Genomic DNA, 5943 nt, shown 5'->3' with positions numbered 1-5943 from the left:
ACTCAACAAAATATTATACGGGCATCGCACTGAGGTTAAAACAAATCCAACGTTGCAGATTAAACGATCCAATCCTCAAGTTTTATTCAAAGTCTTTCTACTTTTCTTATCTACAAGTCAATGACCCAATGCCAATACCTCAGAACTAATGCGATTGTTATCATTACAGTTCTTATCTTTTCAATGTCACTTGAGTTGTCTAGTTTTAGAAATCATGCGATTTGCATTTCAAATAGTAGCCAACTTTCATTTGGTTGGCAGGGTAATTATTTGATTCATGTTGCTGTTTTTCACTTTTTAAACAAATTATGTTGCAAAACATTTTACGGAGGTTTGCTTGCTTACAGAGTTTGTTAAAATATTACGTTCAGAGATTTTCGGGGAAACTGATTCGTAGAATAGTGGTAATTCATGGAACACTGTTCTACATATTTTTAATTATGGAGCACTGCTCTACAAATTTTTAGAACATTGGAGAATTCTTAAATGTTCAGAAGATTCTTGTTCTAAGAAAATGCTCTCTAACTTATTGCCGGTTCGAAACGAACATTAAGTTTCCCATAAGATGTCATTCGATTTTCACAGTTGAGTTACGGGATATGGCAGCGATTTTTAAACTATTTTTTTACATTTTTTCATGAAGATTGTATTTTTTAGTACACTATCGAATCTGGCTTCCAATTTTACATAAAAATCTCTTTGACACTTAGTTTCTAGGCTCTTCAAAGTTTACTTAAATTTAGTCGCGAGATATTTAAAAATGGACTTTGGACGTGATCAGGGAACAAAATTACCCCTTTTAGCATGTGCAATGGTTTTTTATTTCTTTAGAAAACAGAAGCATTTTTCATTGATGTTCTAAGGGAAGTCTCAAAAACCTGACCAGCAGTTTGAGAGACGTCATGAAATCGCTCAACAATTTGTAAGTCAATATATTTAACTGCCTATTTTGCGTCATGGACTGTTAAAATGGGTTCCCCGAAGTTTTTCCAATCGACAGAATTAAACTTTAAATCATTTATCTCCAGAAAATAAAAGCACAAATTTTAGTTTTAAACTTTCTTAGAACAAAACTTTGGAGTATAAAACATACAATTAGATGAATTTTTTTTTGGCAGGAAATGATGTCATCGCAATTCCCTTGAAGATTTTTTTGTGGCCATATATGAGCTCAACGACTCACAATAATGCAACGAAAAAAATAATTGTGTCTCGATTACCTTCACCTTCGATTATCTGAAGTGCAAATTTTTCGAGGACTTCGGATAATCGAGTCTGTACTTTATATAATGTTTAACAAACTTTTAATCCAATTAAGCAATGTTCTACAAAATCGGAAAATATTCAAAAAATCTGTATATTTTGAAGGAATTTTCTAATCGGTTAGCTGTCTTAGAAAAAGTTGTAGGTATTGATGAGGACCATTAAAAAAAATAAATCGGAATAAATATTGCCGATTTATTTTCCAAAAAGTGCACCATTTTCATGTAACTTAAAGTTTAACATTAACTGAATAGTTCCATTTATTTAAATTTTGCAAAATAGTGTCCATGATTTCTATTCCAATCTCTTAAAAAAAAATCAAGACTAGCATTTCAAATGGGCATAATGTTGAATATTTGACCCTCGTTTGCAAATTTTATTTTAGATTAGAAACTAAATTTAAAATGTTAGTCGAGTAAATTTCCTAAACACTTTTTTAATTCATAGAGGAAATTCTCGTTTGTTTGGCAGGTTAAGCACTCGCTCCTAACTAAATCCAATTACTGATTTTCAATATTTAAACAACTTATTTTGTAAAACTGTTGATGGAAACTGGCTGGCTCACTTTCTAATGAGCTTTTTACCACTCGATTTCAGTTGTAAAAGCTTTTTATTAGCTGTAATTCAAACTTTGACGATGATATGCCAACATTAGAGACACGATAGAGTTGAATGCTATTCCCCTAACTCAGCAACAACATTTTTCCATGCTTTTCTATGGCTCAAAAGATGAAATTTTTTTCGTTAAAACATATTCATAAATTGAAATTAGTTTTTTTTTGTAAAAAAATCAGGGCGTTGCAAATATTTTTCAAAGTTTAGGTTCAAAATTGTTCAGAAAAAACAAGAAGGCAGTACAAAAATTACAATAAACATAATTATTTAAAAAAATTAAGTTTAATCAACTGAAAACTATTCAAAATGCATTTTGTACTTTGATAATGGAAATTTGTGGATTGGGGAAAGGGGGCGGGGATCATTATAAAAATCATTCAAATGTTTTCATTTTTTTTGTTGAAATGGCCTGTACTTTGTGTGTTATGCTATTATCTATCTACATATATTATATCGGTTAAAAATAGCGTTTTCAGAACAAATGTGTTTTTTCATACTAATGAAAACGCCTGGTACTCAGTAAAAATGGAATATTTGGCCATAAATATATTTATTTTGAATATTTATATTATTGAAAGGTAAAAGAAATACAGAGAAACTAGTGAAGTAGCTAGTCGCTCCTTAGATTTAGTCGCAAATCGCAGTCGCAGATCAATATTACTAAAAGATTTTCCTTTATAGTTTAGCTAATCAATCATTAAAAAAAACCTGTAGGGGAAAGTGGGGCAAATGTAACAAGCTAAGGAAATGCTCATTATAACCCATTAAAAACGTAAAAAAAATCTGTCGGATTTATTAGAATCATCTTATTCCAGGTCTTGACTGAGACTTTGGTAGAACAAGTTTTTAAAAAAATCTGTTTTTTAATGTAAAAAAATGATTTTTTTTTTTTTGATTTTTCGTACGTTCTACTCAACAAGTGGGGCAAGACGAACAACCCGTTGGGGCAAGAGGAACAATGCATGGAAAAACATGCTAATTTACTAACAATTGAACTATTATCACTTAGATACATCAGATTAGGATGTATTAGAAACGTTTCTTTCATTTTTAGATTAAAAAATAATATTTTACTAAAAGTTTGACCGTTTTTACGAAAAACAAAAATTACTTAGATGATAAATAGTAAATTTTTATGATATTATTAACAATAAAATATGTTGCTGCAGCAATTCGTATTTTTTTCCATACTAAAAATCCATATGGTACACTTGCCCCACCTAAACAAGATTTTTTTAAAGCTTTCAACAAAAACAACGAAATGATAAAACATACTTTATAATAGGTGCAAATCATTAGTAGGGACTTTACGGAACGGAATCGACGTAACACCTTATAATGTGGCCCTCTTAAACCTTGCGGTTTCGTCAACGGATCCACAGGCGTGTATCGTTCTTTTTGCGACAAGACTCCGTCTCCCGGGTCTCCTAAGTGTGAAGGTATGGCACGGGGAGAGGGCACCGAATACCTATATTAACACTTAGAATTTTTTGTGTCTGCCTCGGGATTCGAACCGGCGACCTCTGGATTGTGAGTCCAGTGCGCGGTCCGATTGATCCACACAGGCAGACCTAGGGACACTACTGATCCAGGAAAAATAGCATTTGGATAAAATGAGCCTTAAAACGAACCCTAAGCCTTATTTTGTACTTTCCAAATATTATAAGGAAACAAAGGTTTTCAAAAAACTTCATTCAATCTTATGCCCCGTGGCGTTTACGTCGTTTTGGCGGTTATGTGGTAGTAGAAACAGCTAATTGCATTGCTAGCAACAATTCCTCATACTGGAAATAATCAAAATTGTAAAAAATTCGGCCTTACTAGTAATTCGTCGTCATCGTGCTAACTTGTCGTACGTGCATTTTGGGCCAAATTGAGTTAAGAACGCCATTTTGTGCAGCTCACAATGCCTCATCTTTTGACCTTCACAGATCCCCAAAATTCGATTTCAATCCTGAGATATTCAATGAAAACCAAAAAAGCTCCGAAAATTTTTGTCACTCTACATATAAAAGAAGTTTCAATCCTGTCGTGCTATCTTGTCACTTTCTGAAAATTGATGTAAAAGGGCAAAGGGATTTCAGGTCAGGATGCGTTTGACGCACGTACAAGTGAGACTACCGTAAACATTTTTTAATTATAACTCGGGACTCCAGCAACCAACTTCAACCAAACTTCGGGACAATGCACAAAATGGTCAGCCAAACAAAACGTGTTTGTTATTGTTTACATTGCATGCTTTCGTTTTTGTTTATTCAAGGTCAAACATTAAAACGCGTTTGTCTCGGAACGTCAAAATGGCGGGTGCGACATGATAGCACGACGACGTCGAATTGTTCCTCTTGCCCCATATGGTCGTCTTGCCCCAAAAATCAAATCAAACCATCCACATTAACGACCCCCGGGTCTTTTGTGGTCTCTATTGCAAGTTTCTGCTCGAACCTAGGAGTCCGAAGGCTTGAATGGGGAGAGCACCCAAACCTCTTTCTACTCCAAGGAACCTTCTACCCCAGTGTTTGAACTGACGACCTTTGGATTGCGAGTCCAACCGCCGCCAGCGATTCCACCGGAGTAGGCTTGGTTTGGTGTGTTGTTTGTACTTATGGCATGAAGACGACTCCTACACCTGGAATGACTTAACGGCCTAACAACAACCAAGGCCGGGACCGACGTTTTACTTCATCATCCGATAGAAGGTTGGAGCAGATGGGAATCGAACCCAGAATCATCCGCTTACAAAGCGGACAGCGTAACCATTCGGCTAAGCCTGCGTCTTGCCCCACCTTCCCCTAAACAAAAGGCACCGGTACTTGAGAGAGCAGATTTGAACACTTTAAGAGAAACTGCCTCTGTTTGTATAACTGTCCCATATGCGTTTTCATCACTTTTGAGTTATTGATGCTGTTTTGGTACGCTCCTTCAGAAAAAAAACTAAAGTATCCAGTAATTTGCTCTAGAAATCTCGAAGAAATCCAGTTATTTCACGAAAACTTAACATGTAAGCTGATGTCATACAATTTACACCCGAAATTTACAATTTTATTTATTGGCCGGAAATGCACCAGAATTCAATTCTGTCGATTGGTGCATATTCAGAGATCCAAAATCTATCATACCTTGACGAATCTTAAGTGCTTACTGACATCAGCTTCAAAAATGTCGAGTTATGTAATTGAAAATGCGGCCAAAGTTATGCCATCAAAACATGCAATTTGAAAAAATATCATGTAAGAAGACAAACCACAAAAACTTGCGGTTGATGTTTTGAATTCTTATCAGGTTTAGATTCCTAAAGAAAAAGCACATTCAATTTCTTCCATTTTACAGTAGTTTGCTCGCAACGATGATGATCTGCTGGTCTGCTATAGGTTGCAAGAGGCAAATTCACATCATCGTTCGTCTTGGCCTCGCTCAACTCCAGAATCCCTCGCGAACTCCCCCACTGCGGGACTGGGGCGATGACAAGAGTGCGGACGACGCGCGCCGAACGGAAAAAGAATAATGTATGTTTTGATAATATGTTAAACACTCGATGCCAAACATAAATATATGCTGATATATTTACATGCTGGTGCTGCTGGCCCTGGAGTTCGGGCTGAAATTGAATTGAAGCAGGTGGAGGGGGATCGGGCGGGGTGTTCCGATGGATCCATCCCAACATGATCGAGGACTTCGATTAGTCTCTGTCACTCTTTGTTTTGCGTGCGTCGGATTTTGCATTTAGTTTCGCAATTTTGTCACGCTGTTTGTTTTTCGAGCAAATGAGGAACATTGGGCAAATATTTTGAAATATTTTGAAAATTTATATAAAATTGCTCAAATTTGTATCCTTGAATTTATTAAAAGTAAGCATTTTTGATTAGATTAAACTTATTTTGACCACTTTCCTCGAAGAACTCCCACTGTCCCGCCCATCTGGAGTGAGTAATCATTGCCGGAGTGCGTTGTTGTGGGACGAAATGTGCGTTCCATCAATCTGGCCGGATCCCGAAATGAATCGAACTCATTGTTTACGTTCCTGTGGGATGTTGATTTCATGGTGCCCGTCCACCGAACTCGGAACAC

The sequence above is a fragment of the Culex quinquefasciatus genome, chromosome 2, assembly GCF_015732765.1.
Source record: "Culex quinquefasciatus strain JHB chromosome 2, VPISU_Cqui_1.0_pri_paternal, whole genome shotgun sequence".
Lineage (NCBI taxonomy): Eukaryota > Metazoa > Arthropoda > Insecta > Diptera > Culicidae > Culex > Culex quinquefasciatus.
Note: the sequence above shows the minus strand (reverse complement) of the source record.